Raw genomic sequence first — 22,124 nt, forward strand, 5'->3', positions numbered from 1 at the left:
ACGCCAAAGGATTGAAGCGTTAAGTATTTTGAGCAATGAAACAGCCGGACCCTCCAACCAAACGAACGAGTCACTGTCAATGAGCGAATTTCCGCTACGAGATGAATCTGGTAAGTGCATTACATTCCCTACATGATGAACGATTAATTATGCGTAAAAAATCGTTCTAATCATGAAATTCATCACATAAATGTTTAAAAAAGAAAACGGATATTTAAACAAAGCTTCAATTCAAAGAGCTACCCTGTGTCGATTTGACAGCTTAACGCCCAAGGTGTTTAATGAGCCTTTGGAAAACGTCCTTTGCGGAGAGAACATATATATCTCTCTTTCTAAATACATGTCTTGCGCGTTCTCTCTTGCGCCTGCAAGCATCAAACGAAACGCCCATTGTTCTCCACTATGGGAGTATTCTTTTTGGTCATAAAATACGAATTCATTGACGGTAAAAAATGTACCTGTCCGATGCTGTAGTAGTAGTGTAGCTTCGGCCTGTGGTGTTTCGTACGGTGTGTGTTTCCGCGTATTCGATAGCTGTATCGAGAGTGTTTTGTGGTGATTTACCTGTGTGAAAATTCAACCAACTGGTTGTAAAGGTGTGCGGATACGAAACGGCTGCATCCGTTGCACCGTAGTGGCAAGGCATCGTTTGCTTTCTTTATGGTCAGTTTCCGTTTACGTTAGTTTCTGCACTGTGTAGTGTCAACAAAGCGCTGTTCTGGAATGTGAATGTGTTGAAATAATTGTATGCTGCGTGTGTGCGTGCGTGTGTGCGTTCACGTTAAACTCCGATCGTCTGCGGAACAGCGGAAATTGGAAAAGTGTGAAAAAGAGGAAGGATCAAGTGGCTAACAAATAATTGAACCTCCATTTGTTTGGATGGGCAGTGCGTTTGAAATGTGTGTGCTGTTCCCTGCATCCCCGCAGAAAGTGCGTGAGATGTATGTGTGTGTGTGTGTGCGGAGGTGTAAGCGTGTTTGTGTGTGTGTTTGATTGAATTTGTGTTGTAGATGATCGTCAAGTGCATCGGGCTGTAATGCATCGTATGGGAAAGAGTTGTACGTTAGTCAGATTGTGGCATTACTACGTTGTGCTGTACGTACGTGTTAGTGCAATATACGTACACGCACACAAACGTGCGAACGCGTCGTGACCACGTATACACACATACGTTGCGTGTACCATTTCATATTTGTCTCGTTTCTTGCGTTGTACTCGAAAATGCATGTTCTCTTCAGCTTTCTCATTACCTTACATTCTTTTATTTATCGAATTTGAATAAAAAAACGAAGAAATGAAGATAGAAAAAAAAGTGAGCATAAATATTGAAACTTTCGTTAAAAAGTTAAAGAAAAAGAGGAAAGTTTTCCGTCTAAATTATTAAATAAATTATTGTAATTTGCCCTAAGTTTAAGTGCCCTAAGTTTAACAAACAGTTTTACATACGTTAATGCAATGTCTGTTTAGTTGGGTTAAAAAAACGGTCAATTTTCACTTGTCAACTGCTTAAAATACTTCCAAAACAATAGAAATATATATTGTAGAGATCAGAAATTAGTTTTTGGGCGTTTTTAATTTGAAAGTCTATTCGACACCCAAGGAACGTTCGAAATGTGTATTAAGAAGAAGAGAAATGCGATGTTGATTAACAGCTTAAAAATGTTTCGCGCGAGCTTAAATTTCGGGCGGTTCGATTTGCATGAATATCAATCGCTGGTGAAAAGGAGAAATAGAATAATAAATGTGTGTTTGAAGGCGTACGGGATATATATAAGCGAAACATCGACTTGTGATTAGCATAACGAAGATTTGCGTCGAAGTGTTTCGTTCGATGATCATTGCCTGTTCGACTGTGCACCATGACCGCATGAAACAAAGCATTCGTGATGATCGAATCAACACCAGGTTGCTGCGATTGTAAAAGGTAAGTGAACATGAAGGGTATTTTTTTTATTTAAGAAAAATAAAAAAACCATAAATAACACATCAACAACTCCATTAGCCACATTTGGAAGGTAATCATGTGTGAAGGCAACTTTTCAAAAGAACATATTCCGTTTGGGAAATGCACACCTGCCCAAAACCGAAAAGGACTCATTCCCTCCGAATCCCTTCGTTTGCACCTGTTTGACCGAATCTTTACCACCACCTTTTCTCTTCTATTCGTACTACACACGCTTTCGTCCCGTTGTGTGTAGTAGTGTGCGTGAAACGTAAAATCATCATACACAGCATCACACGACGGATAGAGGATCTTCCTGCGGTCTATCCCGATTTTATGTTGTTTTCTCTTCTTCCCTCCTCTCGGTTTGTTTGTATGCGCCGGCGTCCGAAGTGTGATGCATTGGTGTTGGTGTCGAATTTATACATTGTTCCGTACTCTTCCTTTTCCATGTGCGCTGTCCGCTTTTTATCTCTTTCTTTCTCGCTCATAGCATTTTCCTTTACTGGGGTGTGGAAAATGCTAATGGAGCATAGTTTTTTGAGGGGGGGTTGGATGATGCAAAAAAGGATACCATTTTCCTACGCTTGGCTACACTGTCTGCTGTGCTGGGCAGGGGCATGGCGATAAGTCTTTGTCTTGCTATCCGCAAAAGAAGCAAACAAAAACTTGACAAATAAGGTGCAAAAAACCAAATGAAATGAAATATTGTATGGTCCCAATAAAATTGGCTCTTTGGACATATGTGGAAGGTGGAAAAACCCCTTTTCTACCTAAGGGATGGTGCCAATACTCTGCATTTTCAAATGCTTAGAACACACATCGGTCGATTTCACTTCACTGCGACACTTTCGGCGAGGACGTAACAAAGAGAAAACTTGCTTCGGATTGGGGACAGTTCTACCATCTGCATCTGGGGCGATAGGGGACAAATGGGTGCATTTGTTTTGGTGCAGTTGTTGCCTTTTTGTCTTTTTTTTTCTTTACTTTTGCAATCCGAACGAAGATTGCGAGTGCAACAGATGGAATTGATGGTTTGTTACAGTATGGTGGACGTTATTTCCTTTTAAATTATTCTCTTTAAACCTAACACTTTGTCTTTTACCATTATTTTTTCTTGTATCTTTGTGTCCTTTTTTGTATTATTTGTTTCTCAGAATTAACAATTGAAACAAGTTAAAGTCCTCAAGTCTAGACTTATTCACCAAACAAAGACTGAATGGGCAAAATAATTTGTAAAAGCACGATTTTATAAACTATGAGAATATTCGTAGTTCAAGACACAAATAGCAAGACGCGGATTAAATAGCAGATCAAAACCAAAAAAGAAAAACAGAAAAGCTAAATTACCCACAATTAGAACAATGTTTACTTGTGATTAGCACTATTGCAAAAAATATAAAAAACACATAAAAATAAATCATTCACTTTTCCCCCTTTACGGTAAATCCTCAGCCCCAATTGACTCTTTTACACCCAACCGTGCCGAATGTCGCTACAATTTTCCGGCTCTGCAGATGTTTCTCAAAAATTTGTTTTGTCGTATCCGACCGAACACGCACCATCCTACGCACTGCGTTTCATACCTTCAGTCCTATGTGTGTTTGGTCCACATCCACCAGGAAAATGCGCCACACGCACGCAATTTTGGATGAAATTGAATTTCCCTTTTTCCGTCCGAAAAGAAGAGAAGCCAGATCCAAACACGTTAACCGGAAGCATTTTGTGGTCGATGTGTGTCGATTGGGGACGTTTCTTCCTTCCTGGACGTGTTAGGGTGTTAGCCAGTGGAAAATCGTATTCGATTCGTGTGTTTAGTTACTTTGGAAACATTGGTCCAAATAATTGGCTTCAAATAATGCGCTGAAAATTTAATCGAAAATAGACAGCTAAACAAATGTGTAACGAAATGTTGATTAATATGATTTATTTTTCATATTTATTATGGGGCACGATGCTTCTGGTTCCGGACCTATTTGGTTCCGCCTCATCTTAATTATGTATCGAACGAGAGTTTATCGAGTCATCCGGTGGTTTCGTTCGATTTACCAAAGGTATGGTGACTTGTTTGTGTTTACCCTTTCGATGACTGGTTGATGAGGAAGCCTTGCTTAATTGTTATGAATATTGATGAAGCCATCGGTGAGGATATGATGGCTGGATATCCTATGGTTCCTAATGAGCAGCTACGATCAATCGATTTCACTACCTTATTCCTTACAACGAGCGAGTAATTTTGCTTCTTAGTACAAGAATACTTTTCAAAAAGATCCACCCAAAAGTGAGATGTCCTTGAAACACGTCTCTTTCCTTTCGAAGCGAAGACTGTCAATGAAAATGTAGGTTACCGACACTTTCCCTCTCTACATTTGACTGCTCTCTATATGAATTATAAACAAAACAAACAAAAATAAACTCGCAGTAGATGATGAATTTGTAAATCTCGTTTCACGCCCTCGTGTCACTTCCACCGGTGACAAGTGGATAAAATATGACTTCCAAGCTGTTGCTACTTGTGGGGCATCGTTTTGTGGGGGTTTTTCTTTTTCTCCAAAAAAGGCACTACATTCCTGATATCGATATCATGCCGGAAAAGCCGTGTCACTTGTGACGGTCGATAAGCATTTCTTTCCGTGCTTGAGCTGGGTTTTGCTGGAATGTTGTCCCTATGGACGACGAGGTTCTTTTACTTATGAATTTTGCAAATATTAAAAAAAAGGCGAATAGTGCGGATTGGTTGCCACGGCTTTTCCCATCCCCAGTTTGCTGCTTTTCAAGTCGAAGGACGAACGACGAAGCGTCTGTTTCAGCAGCAAATGGTGAAGGGACGGATCAAATCGTCACTCCCCTGTTGTTGGTGTCTCGTCATTTTGTCTGGTGCCACTTCCGATGGAGAGCAGTCTGTACGGCCTCAACGTGTGCCTGAGACCTGAGATCTTCCGGCAGTAAGGAAGTAGTTGCGGGGAAGAGAGTAGCACCGGAACCGGAAGGCGACCGTATGACAGGTGCTTTGAAGGGAGACGTTGAAGAAGTGGAATATAAACGCGAGAAAAGCAAAAGCAGAATATAAAAGTCATCAATAGCGGAATGGTTTACATTCAATTCATCTTTATTACAAAAAGCTTTATAGAATTTTAATTTAATTTTATATTGCTATAGTTATGTGTTTGGAGTTGAATGTCTAATAAAATCCCAACAAAAAAAGTATTTCACTACAGTACTACAGGTTTTTTTTTCTGGAGAATAGTTTTCCATTTTCCCGCATACTGCAATAAAATTTGTACTACTTTGAAAACAATTTATCCTCCATTTGATCCGCTTTTGTCGTGCAATAAGGTAGAATGTCGTTCTAGAATGGTAATACCCGACTACTCCAACATATAGTGCAAATAAGTTAGAAGTAGAAACGATCAATATTTCTACCCGAATCCCCCCCCCCCCCCGGCCCACGTGGAGAATGCAAAAATTGCACCAAAGAAGGAATGTGCATCAAAAGTTCGCGCTCCACAGTGCACAGAGTGGCGCTCGGTTAAAAGGCGGCACAACGGTTTGATAACACAACACACCAGTGACGATTGTTTAGGTTGCAAAGTTTTTTTCTTGTTTTTTTTTGCCTTCTTCATCCATCGGTTTCTCTTCGTTCGTTCGTTCCCATTTTGGCAGAGTAAAGCAGGGCAAACGATGGCGATCCAGGAATGGTAGGGAACCGCCAAGGTTTGACGTGCTTTGACGGGTTGGCAGACAATATCATAGTTTCCGGCTTTTTTTCTTTCTCTCTCTCTCTCTCTCTCCCTTGTTCAGCACAAACGTATCGAACCGGGTTAGAAGTTTGTTTGAAGTCTAACGAATGAATTGGCTCGAATTTGCATCTAGATGTGCTGCTGCTACATCGTCGTTAGACTAGCATAAAAAAAATAGAACGTCAACTAACGTCGTGTCAGTAGCTGTTTTCATGGTTCTTACGTCTAAAGTAGGCAAATGTTCGTTTGAATGTGCTTTTCATGAAGCTTTCCCATTTTGGCTGGGCAGGACTTTAATATTGCTGCTGGAAACGGCGTCCCCAGCTTTGTTCATTTTCCTTTATTTTAAATTCAACTCTATGTATGAAGTATAAAGGATTGGTTTGTGATAAAATTTTCTTTGTCTAAATTACTTAGTCGGGAGTGCTTTAACATCAACTTAAATTGACAAGTTGCAGGACTAAACTTAGTAAAGAGAAGTTATTTAAAGTTCTTATGCAGTAACTCTGTTGGCATTCTGTGCCTAAATATCTATGAACTTTATATTAGAGATGAGAATAACAACTCTTTTTAGTGAATCAACTCAGAGTGAATGAGTGAATAATAAAAAAATAAAAAAAAATCTAAAAATTTGAAAACTTCCTAAGGCTATAGCATTCGTTTTTTTTTTGAGTAACTTAGCAAAATTTTATAAATTGATTTATTGTAATCCGAATTGTTTGAAATAAGTTTCTTTTCATTTAAATAATGCTTTAAATAAGAAAGAATATAAAATAATACAAAAATAAAAATAAAAAATGATACCGGGTCCTATCGTGTGGAACTGGCGCTGTCCCTACACTTTATATCAAATTCCATAAATCAACCTGATAAAAGCTCGAAAAAGGTCTTAATATACTGACGCCACAGAACTGATCTACATATTAATGTTATATTTTACTATCCACGTATGACTCCACTTTCTTGTCTACCCTTTAATGTCTAAAATGAGCTAAAACGAATGTAAGAAAGCACACGATGATAACTGCAACGAAAGCTCCCGGAGCGAGTTAGTCGACGGATACTGCTGAAATGAACGACATTCATTTTTAATGGAACTTGGCACTGTTTTTTTTTTGGTCGAAATCCCTAAATCATCTAACAACTTCCTGCTGTACACCGTAGTAGTAAAAATACAAGGAACTAACAATCTACTCATGTGTAGGCACACACAAAAAACATGTCCGACAAGCTAATGAAGCTTGCCACAGCGAATAGAGAGAAGTAGAAAAAACGAAGGGTCGGCGTTATACTTTCACTTGTCGACACTTGCGATCAATCGATGACCCCCCTTGCCGGGCGTGTTCAAGGGTGCAACTCACGACCAACCTAGCTACAATTACACTGGGTGCTCATTTTCCTAACCTCCTATCATTTTCTGCCCAACCAGAGTATCGCAACTCGCAACACATCGTCTTGTTGTTGGCAGCATCCCAACCATATGCCGCGATTAGCATCAAATGTCTAACGTCTAACGCAAGACGCTTAAAGTTCAGAGATCGTTTTTTTTCTTTTTTTTTTGTTAGATAAAGAAAACATAAATCCTACGATAGGTTTGTGAACAAAAAAATGTGTCATAAAATTTCACCCAATCTTTTACATAATTATATTGTCTTTCCCGGTTCCGTTCCATTACACCTTTTTGCTCTCGTTCGTTTAACTTCGCTTTGGGGCGCTCCCCTTTTTTACCGTGTGCGCGGGTTAAGCTGGGTTTGTGTTGTTTTGTGCTTTTCTTTCCCCTAATTTCCTTTCCATTCAAACAGCTAAGAGAGCAAGCGAGAGGGAACTCGCAAAAAGGAATGCTTAATCATGCGCGCATATAGCATTGTTGCCATTTGTTTGAGTATATTTCCTTTTTGGTGGGGACCTGTGGGCCCCGCTGCTGCCAGTCGAGTTCAAATCGATTTACGGTCACACAAACGCTCGTTAATCGTTTGATTTTTAAACGACTTTTTTCGCTTCGTTCCATCGTCGAACAGTCGTCCGCCATCGTAATCGCTGGCGGAGCGAGATGGCGTAGTCTCGTGCCATGTTTACGCATGGGGTTTGGAGTGTTTGGCGAGCAAGAAGTAGGCAGCGGATAAATACACGCGCTCTTGTATACGGTTGGAGTAAAATGGCACAGCATTGCACAAAACAATAACCATTTTGGACGATCGCAACCGGGTGGAAGACACGGGAAGACACCACGTGCGCTTGTGTGTGGGTTAGTTGTGTTGCACTTAATTAAGGGTGGACAAAGGAAAAAAAACAATAAATAGACCCGTTTGAAACAATTGTAATTGATCAAATTCATTAACCTAGAGCTACGGATGATGGTATTGAAGTTTACGAAGAGTACAACCATTTTGCTTAATAGATTGTTTACGGAACGAAGCGTTTATAGGTGAAATTGGAATAAAGAGGAACAATTGTTAGGATTAAGAGGCTTGTTAGGAGTTGTGGATATTTATACATCAAACATAGATCATTGGAAAAAGTGCTGCAGGTTGACTTAGGAGGACATAGTAGTTCCAGTTGAGATTTGAACTTGCAACGGCTACGTCGAAGAGTCGTGAGATATTGCCCACGCCTATTTGAAAGGTTTGAAGATATGCATCAAAACAGAGATATGTATCAAAGTCCCAAATATGTTAAATATAAATTCTTCCTTTTTAAACCTGCGTTGGCGTACATGATGGAATAAAACATTGTTAAGGTTTCCACATGACTTGCGCGAAAACGTGTTTTGCTGATAAATTTGGAATGTCACTCGCAGCATATATTTCGCCCTTCTTATCATTTACATATTTCTATTTCCAGCAATACAGCAGCACGCACACTGACTGTGTCTCCGGCAAGATAATGTGAGCGCTTGTTTGTAACATTAGGCGGTAACGCGAAATAAACTCTCAGTAAAACTTCTCGCCAGGGCATTATCTTGTTGTATCCAGCATGTCGCCGTTGCAACCAAAAGTAAATAGAGTAAAAGAAAGGCAAACAGGAATACAACGACGAGCTAGGGAGAAACGAGAAAGATAAGCAGGTCCCAAGAAATAGGAGTCACGAACGAGCCCAATGATTACTATGAAGCGTAACTTGATCTGATCGTTGAAACGTTTGACCCATTTGTTTCCGTTTCTGTGGTTTTTGGACTATCAAATTTGAGCATCACAACACTTCCCTTTTTTTTGTCTATCAGTGGTGCGTTCTAGGGTTGTTAATGACCTCCCCAAAGCAAGAGGAAATGGAGATACTTCATTATATTGTCTCTAAAGTTGTGGCAAATACTGGGACCTGTTAGAGAACGACTTCCAACTGGATACAACATGAGCTTGTACAATATTCATGTCTCAGGTTCTTCGTTTATTTTTGCTTAGTCTGGAAGATGGAAATATATTTCCATTTATTTCATTCGTGAGGGCTTCATGGTTGATACTCTATTTCGTTGTTTTATCAGATCTGAATTATGGAATAAATACCACAAATGATAGACGCTTGAATGTAGAAGTGGCAATTCCTTGGAGCATTAAAATGTCAAACTGTGGTTGTCACTTGCTATGCTAACATCCTTTTTGACCTTTATGTTTCGTTGTTCTATCGATTAAAAGCTGTCGAGGAGAATTGCAAAGCATTTTGTTTGTTTTATATTTGAATGCTTTTTTCTTGTTGTTTGCTTGTTGCAAAATAGAACAATGCTGGAAACATTTTCGTACTATTACAAAAATGTTTTTTTGGGTTTTTTTGGAGCAAAATTATGGTAAAAAGCAGGAATGACTCTCATATTTTGGGATGTTTTGAAGCGATGCTCTTCTTTCTATTCTTGCAATGGTGAGTAGAAAGCATAAATAATATGCTTACTCTCTCTCTCTCTCTTAGGAGGGAGTATCTATACCAGAAACAAAGAACATTTGCCCGGCGAACGAGGAAATAGACATTTTCATCTCGGAAAAAGTCACTAGCTAAGCTACTGATGTACGTTGATGTGGTAGCTGATTCAGCAACACAGATTATGCTTGTTCAATATCTGCCTGAAGGCGACGGCCGTCTGTGTATGATGGAGCACTAAACATTTGCTGCCGCATGCCATGTGTAAAGCTCTATACTGCTTTTGGCGCCATGTCCCGTAATTGTTATTTGTTTTCTCCGTACCCAAGCCCAAGGGATGGCACAATTCCACGAATGGAGTTCGTGGAGCATGTGGGCGTACGCTGTGTTTGGGAATGCTTTTTGGTGGCGCCAATTTCTCGTTTCGAGGCCAATTTCGAGGATGAAAGTTTTGGGAACAGGATGTCGAGAACAGGATTGAACAGGGGCGAGTCTACTGTGTGTGATGTTGTTTAGAATAGTAGACTACATCAGGTCCTTTCAATTGGACACATTGTTTACGTATATCGGCAGTAACCAGAATGTTGTGGAACTTTTCGGCGAATTCGTTAAAATGAATTCAAAAAGTAAAATGTTGACCGATAAATAAAATGGACATTTCAATGAATGTAAATTAATCCACATAATAATGAATTCTTTACAAAAGAGAATAGTATTTTGGATTTTTCTTGAGGAGATATGATGCTCAAATAGGTCTAATGTGAAAATACATCAATATATTAAAGTAGATAAAGTAAAACAAAACATTCTGAAAGAGCATTTTTCAAACACCGCCGCTTGATTAACAATCCCGTAAAAGACAAACTAATTACAGTACAAAAGTCCAAACAAAACTGAGATCGAAAAATGATTGATATTGAAAGAGAGAACATTTTGTGTCTTGTGTACCAATCGACGGCTTTATTTCTGTTATTGAGGTGGCTCCATCCGGTCGGTCAGCAGTTGGCTGTCAGTTTTCTCATCGCCACATCCGACGACGTCTTCCGGTCGAAGCATGTTGTGTGTTTCGTTTCGTGTTGGGTCATCGCCAAAGACCGTGGCCATTCCCGGCCGGGTTAATATTGAACCATCTACGGGACTCTACGCTAGTGTTAGTTGATGGTTTCATCACTTTCGGGTAAATTTGTATTGCTATGAGCATCGTGCTTTTTGTTTTTTGTTGGTCCTTCAATATCGTTCACGTTTTATTCTTTTCTCTTTTCTATCCTTCGGTCGGTTGATAATTGCACAAAACCATTGGGTTGGGATGCAACAAAAAAAGGCGCACAAGTCGGTGTACCGGATGGTGTTGCTGTTGGGTAACGATAATGGCGCACACATGGAATGCAAAGACATCTATTCGTGACGATGATGGATGGGGATGGTTTGCACGATAATGCATCAGCATGATTTTGTTGCAACAGCTTCAAACCGCAATGGAGAGTACTTTTAGTAAAAGTTTTTTCCAGTTTAATTTTCGGTTTTAAAAACAAAACATGGAGAACAAGAATTTTTTATATATTTCACTCTAGCTTAATTATTATCTTGTCCTATAAAACTAAACATAGTTTGGTGACCTTTAGGCAAAACATTTGTAGGTCACACACATATTTTACTGATGATCTGCTTCACAAAAAAGAGGAGGACCAATTCATCAGTGTGTGTCGAATGTTGTCTAGGGTATTGGTGATTTATGAGCTTCTCATGCGTTGCCACGCTCTTCAATCAGCTGTTGGCAGCTGAAGAGTACTTAAGTGTGGTAAATGTGGTCGTTCGGAAGCAAGATAAACCACAATAATGAAGCGGCCCCATTAGTCTTGTCTGTTCTGGCCATTTGGTACGTGAACATATACGGCACAGATGGCACGAAGTCGTTTATAACTTCAGGAAATGTGGAGGACTTGTTGTCGAACACGGGGTGTCCCAATAGTATCACAGACAACGAAACTGTCTCGTTAATGTTTGTTTTATCAAATTGTTAATCCTATGTTAATCTATATTTCAAATATGCATAATCTTGTCAGGGGTGAGCATGTTGTTGAAAAACATCCGATTTGATGAAGAAACGGAACTCGTAGTGTAAACAGTTAGCGGTTGGAACTTATCTCGCGAATGAACGCAAATTGAGCTACAAAATGAACTTCGTAATTGGTTCATTTGTGCATGTTTAATAAGTTGATTTAGGCTACACATTATTAAAAAGATATTTTTTTAGAAATAGTAGAGAAAAGTCCACATATTGTAAAATTGTTGTTAAAATTATGTTATGAACTCCATCGTGCAAAACAAAAAGTTCTTCTGCAGTAAAACACACCAAAAAAAGTAAAACAAATTATCTCAAAACATCTCAAACTACAAAAGAACACTAGACAAACTCACCCAAGGCGAGCATAATTGAAAACGTCACTTGTCCACGGATTCAAAGTTTTGTAAGTTTCGTCAAACAATAGGTATAATCACTCGCTTAAACTATATCACATATCACTGAATGGTTGGTATGAAATTTGACTTTTTTTCTGTTTTTGCACCGGAAAACCCATTTTAGCTGTTCCGGCAGCGGAGGGTTTTGTTACGTAGGAAATACTTTACCAGCGGGTGGGTGTAATGTTACACCGTTCGAATGTCAATCCGACCAGGTTTCACCGGTGTTTATACTGTTCCTTTTCTGCCTTCTCTAGTACCCACATCAATGTTAAAATGTTGTCGTCATTTTCTCTTTTTTGTGCTCCCCAGGTGAGCGCACAACGCTCAATGGTACATGGGTACCGGGGGTTGACGGGTTTATAAATTACAACATCACACCTCTAATTAACACTTGTTGCACGTGCTGGTGACTTGGTTACTAAATTACTCTCCTCCACCGATGAACTTGGGAAAAGGGGGGATTTTTTTTCGGGTTATTAAGATATGATGTTGGAGCTTGTGGATGTGTGTGGGTGTGTGTATCATTTCAAAATGCTCCCGAGTGTGCCCTTTTGAGGGTTTTTTTTTCGTTTTTCATAATGGGTCATCGTTGGAAATGGCTAATGAAGGTACTTTCTGCTGCGATGCTTTACGGGTTTTTACCTTCGCTTCAAAATCTGAACGAGAGGACTGGAGGGAAACATTATGTTTCCACCGATGAGAGCTTTCCCGGATGGAAGGTCGGCTTGACGGTGAATGACGGCTACAGCAACAACAACGTGGCTAACGGAAAAGTTTAGCTTGGTGGAATTTCCATTAAAAGCTTTCCAGAAAATTGGCCACATTTTTACTGTTTTACCATGATGGCATTATTCCGGGCTTATCTTAGTGCCCAATTGGGACTTGTGTGCTTGTCAGTAGAACTATGTGATGCATGCTTAAACTCGAAAAGCTTACTTCAGTGCAAAATACATTGTTTTTACATTATTTGCTAAGTAGGAGATGATTTTCTACACAAAAGAAAATAATGAAATTGTTGTATAATAATAGCATTTCTCTTTGACTTCGTAAAATACGGCATTATTGTAGTGGCAAGGGGTCGTTAATTAGGGTTGCTGTATCAACCGCATGTGCCGTCATCAGCAGCAGCAGCTGCCAAAAAATCAAGGTCAACCGGCCAACCGGCCAGCCGGAGCCAACGCTGGTTGTGTTGGTGTTGGTGTCGGGTTTACTGATTAAATTTGGACCATTGCTCTCCAAAAACGTCGGTCCAACCGGTTTAGTGGTCGAATAATTGTCTCGTGGAAAATGCAAGATGCTTGCATTTTCCATTCCAACCCAATTCCTAATTGGGGTTTGCGCCCGGAATGGGTAATTGTGGCAGGAATAGTTCATTAAACATCATTGGATTATTAGTTTTGGTGTAAGTTTATCATCAATTATGTTTAACGATTTTCTTTTCTAGATTCTAGAGTTTCTAGATTTTTAAAAAGTTAGAGGTGGTGGAAATTTAATGGTGGAAAATTCTTCCAATTTTTCATCCAGTTTTCTCGAAATATTTCGGCATTCTTTGGTCGAACATGAAAGATTACTAACTCCTCGTGTCTGGTCTCTAATTTTCAAGTATTTGGCTTGTTACTTGAATACTGATGTTTTGGTCACTCGAATGCAGTTCGTAATATATGACATTCTCTTGATCCCACCATATGCAAAATATAACTTCCTGCAGTTGTGATTTTATGAAACAAATTTATACTTTTTTTTTGTTATCGCAATATTATTTTCAAGTTAGTTATTTTTTAAATTTTGGAACTATTTAACAATATTTATTATGACAATATATCCTAGTCGTGGTAAAATAAAAGCCATTTTATTCTAGCCTGTTACTAAACGCACTTTGCGTTAGCAAGCAAATGGAATCATTCGTGTAATTTGGCAAGAGAAGAAAATTTTCCCCGCGTGCAAAGTCCAACCACAAAATGTGTTTGAAATTATTATTTTTACCACAGCCAGTACTTTCTGCGAATTGTAACCGTTCCGAGTGTCAAGCTAGCAAAAAAGCATTATTTTAAAAAATACCATACCATAGAACAAATTGCAAATTTCAACTTCTGTACACACTTCACAGAGAGCGTGTGTGTGTGTTAACGATGTGCAGCATTTTCTCAAAAGCGAACGAAAAAAAAATCCACACATTCTAAATTGATTCTTTCACTCACATTTGGCGTATCCTTCCTGTCGGGTGTGGCCACGGCGCCACACTTCCATCCATCTGCGATGGTACCGATTGACGTTCAAATTTTCGGACGCGCTTCTCTAGCGACGGTTAGTAAATATTTTTAGAACCTATACTTTCACTTCATTCACCACCATCATCGTCAGATGACGCGTGGTACGGTACATATTTCATCGTAAAAAAAAATCTACCCCAAAAACCTGACGATGAAATAACAACATGCCAATCGGCCTTCGGGTTGCTTGCCGCGCACATGTTTGTACGGTTGGAAATAAAGATTTCTCTGGGTCGAAATGGTGGCGACAACGCAGTGTGTTCCAACGAGCAATAAGGGAACGGCCGATCTATGATAGATGTGTTTCGGTTGCGTGTGTGTCATGCTGTCGGTTTCCGGTTTTATTACACTCCCGATGCCCGTCGTGCTGTTTTCGGATCACGGATTTATAATCATCCAATCTTGAATTCGCTCCACCCGGGGGAGAAAAGGTTTTATTTATGTTTTTTGGATGATTTTTTTTTCCTTCAGTTTGCCTATCGTTTCTGTACTTTTGTTGAAACGGAAAAAATGGAACCTATTTTCTTTCACCAATCTATGCGAATCTCGGTCCAGAAAGATCATCAGATTGTTCGAATTTAGCCGTTACGCTTGTTTGCAGCTCTCGCAAGATGGTATTAAATGCGACCGTGGCCGTGATGCGTTTTGCTGTGCCGTACTGTGAACCATTCACGGCCAATGTCAACCCGTGTCAAAAATAAAACAACAAAAAAATCTCCCCAAAGCGTGTGTTGCGGTCGCTGTTTGGATGGGGGAAAAGCGCATAAAAACCCGCCCCGAGTGCGTGATCGTAGCATCTGGATAAACTCGCGCAACTCTACAAAACAGGGCTCGGGTTGTGTTTTTGGTTTCGGTGCGCGTCGTTTGTCGCCCCAAAAATCCTTGTCACATGCTCATTTACCACCCTGCCGGGAGGGCAACAGGGAGGGGTTGCGTTTTTGGTCGTTTCCACCGGAAGCAAAGCGACGACCCGCTGCCTGCCTTTTTGGGTCTTTTATTTGTAGAGTAATTCGTCTGCCGTAGCTGGCTTTGAATTTTCCCACACACCGATTCGTGGCCTTTTGGGTTTTGTCGGAACGATTTACATCACATCGCAGCTTTTGAAGCCCGTCTACACACACACGGGCCAACAGTTGACAAAGCGTGCGGAAATACGGGGTCCCACCCAGTCTGCTTTGGAAGTGATTTAAAGTCAAATTTGATTTTGCGCCAGTTTTCTACTCTGCTTTGCCGGGTTCGTGTAAATGCACCATTTCGATGGTATCGCTTGACAGGAAAGAGTTAACACTACGGTCACCATGATTGTTTGATCGCTCTTTAGTGATTGATATGGGATGCTTACTGTGTAAGATGTGGGTTAACCAGCAAACACTACCAGCAGTGGTACTTTTTTTTGCTGAAGTCATTAACTAACTGGTCCAGATTGTGAGGCGCAACGTACTCATCAAGATAGTATTTGAAAGATATCAAAAGATTTAGAAAGTGTTGTGGAAAATTGGAGAAGTTGATATTTTTGATAATTATTATAGAAAATATAATGCCTTACTACTTATCAGGCGCTAGAATCGCTTCAACGGAATCCTCCAAAATCGCAGCCATTTACCCGATCTTTCTGGCATCGCTCCATCTCAGTTTGGACTTACGATACGTGTTGGGTCAAGTAGCTCTTTTGCAAGAGCGCTCTTGCTCTCTGAAGTGTGCGGTGCGCTTGAGGTAGCTCCACACGGAGCGCTGCACGCAGGAGCGATTGTGCGATGCACTCCCAGAAGCAAAGTTTCGCACTTCATGGAGCGCTGCACGCAGGAGCGATTGTGCGATGCCAACAAGTTACGCCAACAAGTGAGAGAGAGAACTGGGTCGTTCGGTGTCATTTAAATCAGTGCTCCCCAACCTTTTTAGTACCGCGGACCACTTCTTGTTCGACATAAGTATATCGCGGCCCACATGAAACTCTAAGAACGGATTTTTTTAAATAAAACATTAGCAAAAAATGTAATTGTCCGCAATCTGGCACATCGAGGGGTGTAGAACGATTTCGTCACGTAAAAACGCTTGAAATGGTAAACAATACGTATTAAAATGATCGGTCCAACGACCGAAAATTTCTTCCGCGGACCACTTCTACTTAAGCCACGGACCACAAGTGGTCCGCGGACCATAGGTTGGGGACCACTGATTTAAATGACATGTTAATGGGAGTCTAATTTGCTATAGTGAGAGCATCGTACAGCTCCTAGAGCTCTTCATTACAGCGAACTCCTTCATTGGCCACACACAATTCTTCTGAATTCCTCTCAAAGTTTTGGACGAAGTACATGTCTCAGATGCGTGGGTACTGCAACCTTATAGGTTCTACAAAATCCCAGATTTGATCGACGCGACCGGTGTTCTGAGTTGAGAAATTTCCTCAGATTTTCCCATTGAACAGACTGTAGGAAAACCGGTTGGCAGCCTTCATCCTACCGCATATCTGATGCCTTACCAAGAATAGAATATTGAGAAAGGAAAGGCTCTTCTCCATTAAAACGAAGACACATCTCTCATGTATAACGCTCTCTCTCTCAAAAAATCACGCAAAAAGAGTTCGTATTTTATTTTGAAGCTTGATTTGATGGATATGCTCTGTTCGTCTCCAGTCTTCCCACATACTTTGAACAGAAGATCGATCTACCTTCAGAGCATTGCAACACTGATTCAGAATGTCGAGCATAAATTTTTATGCAAACCCCTTTAAACCCTTGTAGCTTAACAATGCGTGAATTTTTTATTACAATCTCCCACTTCTTTTGAACCGATCGTGTGTACTTTCGTTTTTTTTTTTATTATTCGACATTCCAAGGACCATTTACACGGAAGTACTGAGATTTTTTTTTTGGCAAACCTCAATGATGTTGGGTCGTGTAGTTGTGGTTGATTCGTTTGGAATGGAATTCCTTTTGCCTTTTGCACATTAAATTGTCGTTTTCCTCAACTTTAGCGATCCGCACATTGCGGGAAATCGGTTTTCCTTTCAGCTACCTATGCTTTCTTTTTCATCTTACCGAGTTGCTTTATGAAAAGGTTATCCAAAGGCGTGTTACAACATAATACAACGAAAAAAATATTCCAAGCACACTCAAAGAGATGAATCAGGCATAAAAGTACCCAGGTAAATGTTGCTGGTACTTTGATGTGTGCCACAACATTCAGTTGTGTGTCCCCTGCCGTCTAATGCAATTACTTTCAATGACATTTATGAAACGGTTGATCAAAATTTAATGCCTTTTACTGGGTGCGATAAGAGCGGGAAGGTAGAGTTGAGGATGTTTTTTTTGTGGTTGCATGTACATACGCCTTTCATATTGTTACTTCGGCTTTGATGTGAAAATGAGAATTATTTTTGTTTTTTTAATTTTTTATAATTGAGTTTTGTGCGTATTTAAGTCGTAAATAAAATGTCTCATACGCTGAATGTTTTGTTTTTACTTAATTAAATATCAGCAGCGAAAAAATGAATTTGGTTAATGTTTGTTAACAAACTATTTTTGTTTTTCCATTTTCCTCCATGACCGCCATAGAAGCACACATACATCCATAGTGCTTCCTGAGGCTGGTACTGGCATAAAGGCAAACGAATAAGTTTTTATAAATTCATAAGCCAAGACCAACATCAAAGATGATACGGTTCATTGTTATTTTCCAGCATGGTGCGTTATTTTCCACTCCTTCCCGTAATAAAATGCTGCTAAAACAAACATTATCTACCAGGGATCATAAAGTACACGCTTACGCACTACGGTTTCCAGCAGCTTTTTCTCGATCAGAAGGTTGTTCTCCGGTGGCTAAATCACTTAACTTTTATTTTCCATCCTCCTGCCGAGAGCAAACTTCCCTTTCTTTTTTGCCCCGATCGGAAGCATTACACACGTTAAGTGGAAAGCCCGATCACGGCGGGATAGCATTTTTCCTCATGGTGAAAACAAAAAAGCAACAACAAAGAATCAGGGTACGGGTAACGGGTAGCGCAATTTGTGTACTGCATATTTTATACACCGGAACAGCAGGGACAACCTGTTCGGCCGGAAGCGCTGTGATGGAACCTGCTGGCATGGAAGTGGATTGGGGAAAAATAATATAACAAGCCGTAGCGACAATGTCAGCCCTGGACCGAAGGTATCCGGTACGGATTGAACCATAATTCGATCTCGAAGTTAAATTGATTCCGGCAGCTCGGAGGGGACGAGTGAAATGCGTTCGTCCACTTACCTGCCTTTGCAAAGATTTGGTGAAGGGATCCAACTTTCAACCTAGACTCTGAAAGACATATTTCATACCGGACGAATGGGATAAAAATCGATAAAAATAAGCTCTTCTCAGTGTTTTTCTTACGTAGGAAAATGTGTAAACCATTGCAAGATGGAAACCATCCGGAGAGAGTGCGGTCAAAAAGCAATATTTTTTCATCGCCTTCGAACTTTTCCCACAGGAGTCGAAACATTTCTGCAGCATAACGGCCTTTAAGTGGACTCTGACTGAGATGAGACTGGAGGGGTTTCGTGCACCTCAAAACCCGCTCCTCAATAGAGGCAACAATTCGTTACGATGCATATCACGTACGTGCCGACGAGAAATAAGATAGGACTTTTGGAGCAGAAGAGCCTTTCGTGTCTAATAGCGATCCGAGAAGCTCCGGACAAAAGTGTCGATCTCCTTCCCCATTTGGAGAGAGAAGGATCTTCTTCGTTTTTTTTTGGGTATTTATTAGACTTAGTTAGTCACCAGATGCCAAGGATGCTGTCTATTTGCACAAGGCTTTGTACTATGTTGTGCTTCCGGTGCGTACGAAATCCATCTTCCCTTGGGGTGTTGTCCCAAAAAAGAAAAAAAAACTCCCTAAAGAAAAAAGCCCATGGATAAAATCTTTCTCTCGGACTCGTTTGTTGAGGATGAAACGCTTGGAACACGTGCGTGTTCGGAGTTTTTTGTTTTGTTTTGTATGTCTTGATGAAGAACATGCCATACCCACCACGGAACGTATGTTTTTTTGTTGGGCCGGATTTACAAGCTTTTTGGTTTTTTGGACCATCTCGACAAATGCCTCCAAATCTCACGTAAAACGTTTGCAAAGCGTGTGTGAGCTCGTGGAAGAAGTTAGCCGGTGGAAGAGAGAATACTCCACTAAACATGCGGTAATGAAAAATAATCACACCCATGTAAGTAGTGTGTTTGGGTTTAGGAATTTGGAATTCGTGTTGAGAATTCGGTACGTTGTAAGAAATTCTCCAACATTGGATTTTTCTGTTCTATTTGTTTTGTTGGTTAAATTGTTTAGTGACAAATTGTTTTTTTTTGCAGACATTTAGTAAATTAGGTTTTTGTTATGTGGGAAATGCGATTAAAAATATTGCGTAAAGATCGAAACTAGCAGAGCTATGGCAGCCAAGGATATCAGAGGTTGAGAGGATATCATGAGAGTTAAAGAGAATTACGACTTACGCGGATTCGGAGATACACTAATCTTCAAGTTTGACAGATAGCTGGGTTTATAAGCATGTTGAATTCTTCACTCATTCATATTGTAATGATAGCATCGTTAAAGTAATAAATAGAAATATTGAATTGATTTTGTTTGGTTGATTTTGTTATTGTTATTGTTATTGTCATTATACTCAAAAATATATCTTCCACCTCTTTCCAGTAGGAAAATAAAGTTGAAAAAAGCTTGTCTCAAAATCTGCAGTTTTCATAACCAAATCTAGGGCTAAATTCGATCAATGATTTTTGAAAAAAAAAAACTATTTTCATGCTGTTGATAATAAGTCGATTTTAATTGCGTAAAAAATGCATATCAGCCTACGCAACACTGGTAACACTTTTCACTTTCACCACAAGCCTAACATTTAGCATACAAAATCTTCACTCGTGCGTAATGAATTGATCCAACTGAGCAAAAAGCCCAAATATATCTGCACGAGATTTCGCTTTCTATGTTTGTTTCCATTTTCTTTTTTTTCTGCTGTTAAGAAAGAGAAAAGAACATAATGCGTGCCTTGGTGGCGACTGTGTAAAGGCGACCGGGTGAGGCGTAAAAGGCGAAGGAAATCAATTATTGGAAAGGTGTGGCATGTCTGTACCATAGAAAATGGCCAACGAAAAGACTGAAACGTAGCTTAATAAAAATTTGTAGTAAGTTTTGCTTAAAAAAGTATGATAATTATTTCAATATAAATAATTATTTTTCATCTCAAGATCTGTTGGATCTATTAAATTTCCTTTTTGGGTGCGTTTAATTTCCACCCAGCAAGATTTTATGATTAAAAATGTTTGTTTATTGTTTTGCTGAAAAGTTTGTAAGGAAACGTTCCTTTTTTTCTCAAAGGCGTAACATAAACCGTAGCGTATGGTAATGTTTACACACAGTTTCTTGCAGTAGATCAAACAAGGTTTCAAAGGCAGCAAAGAAATGAGAAATAGCGATGTAAACAAATAGTACAGTTTATTGTTTTTCTTCCTAAAAAGAAAGAATTTTCGTACCACAGAGTGGAGCTTTTGCGGATTTTCTCCAACAGCGCGGTTTTGCGCTGTGGTATTTATGGTGCGAGCTTCATGCGTGCAATTGTGCGTTGCCTTAAGTAGATTACAATTTGTATGATTTCAACTTCAAAGCTGCGTTTGGAAGCGTCTTGCGCCCACGAGTGAAAAGCCCTCGGTCGGTAATTAAAACTTTATGAGACCACATTCCGTCGCCGGCGGATATCTTCCCGGGCTCCCCCCTAGGCAAACGCAGCTGAGACACTTGCTTGAAGGTGAAGCAAGGGGTTTTTTTTGTTGGGGAGTTTGTTAAAATTTGAAGCGAAAGATGTTTGCCCGTAGAGATAAATGAGACTGAGCTTCATTCGTATCTTCAACATTCCACATGCTACTTGCGCGTAGTTTTGTCAGACTCGAGACGCAAGTTCTAGAAACTAGGACAACATTTCCTGACAACTGAGCACCAAGTCTCTGTGATAGTTCTAATTTCGTTAACGTCTTCTACATGTTAGTTGGCAAATTTCTTTCACGATGCTGGGTGAAAATGTTGGTGGATTTTCGCTACGTACGGAAGCGTGACTGGACAAGTGAAATGCTCAAGCAACTCATGTTCGCCGACTTTATGCTCGAACATCATCATCATCCTTTTTTTGTTGCTTTGCCGTTGGTCCAGAGCATTTGGTGAAATGCGTTTTTGCACAGTGCGCGTACATTCCGAAATGAAAATAGCACCCGCTCCCCACATCAACACCGAGAGACCGATGGAAAATATTTTCGACGCTTGGCACAAATGTGTACGATCGCACATCTGCCTTTGGCCGTTGGAATGTTGGAAAATGATGCTGCACAGGTTTTTTGTTTATCATAAAAGACGATGGGTAAGGGTTTTTGGAGCAACTTAAGGAGATGGTATACAACCTGAAGGTAGCATTTCTTGTAGATATTTGCTGGCGAATCGTTTGCAAATAGCAAATATCTTGTGCACGTTCTTCACCCAAGGTATTTGGAAGTGTGTTTACGCAATTAGGAAAGTACTGCATTTGAAAGTTCAAATAACTTCAACAACCCAAGTGTGTAATTTGAAGCCTAATTTGAGACTTATTTGTTGAGCGATAAAATGATTTTCATAGGAATAAACATTTGATTTTGTTATTTAAAATATTTTGTTTCTTCAGGAAAATGATGAGTCGTTAGGACTTAATGTAGGGCTTCATTCGTGACAAATTCGCAGAGGGTTTATAGTCACTCTCCGTCCCCCACTTCTAACTGGACAATGTCAATCGTCGTTCGTATAAAGTTTCCACTTTTTATGAGCTCAAAAGTTTTGTTTTATTTTTGTGTCTACTCGCACAA

The 22,124-nt window shown here is 39.9% G+C and overlaps 2 protein-coding genes across 5 annotated transcripts in view; one reads left to right on the forward strand and one right to left on the reverse strand.

The window, feature by feature from the left end:
- LOC125771157 (protein yellow-like) overlaps window positions 1-22,124 on the reverse strand; it is a 486,298-nt gene that overhangs the window by 135,365 nt on the left and 328,809 nt on the right. The gene's annotated exons all lie outside the window — the stretch shown is intronic.
- Window positions 377-22,124, forward strand: part of LOC125771168 (protein bric-a-brac 1-like) — a 75,653-nt gene continuing 53,905 nt past the window's right edge. Inside the window, exon 1 of the mRNA XM_049441558.1 lies at window positions 377-663. The gene's annotated coding sequence lies outside the window, so the exon portion shown is untranslated. The remainder of the gene's footprint in view (window positions 664-22,124) is intronic.

Source organism: Anopheles funestus, chromosome 3RL, assembly GCF_943734845.2.
Source record: "Anopheles funestus chromosome 3RL, idAnoFuneDA-416_04, whole genome shotgun sequence".
NCBI lineage: Eukaryota > Metazoa > Arthropoda > Insecta > Diptera > Culicidae > Anopheles > Anopheles funestus.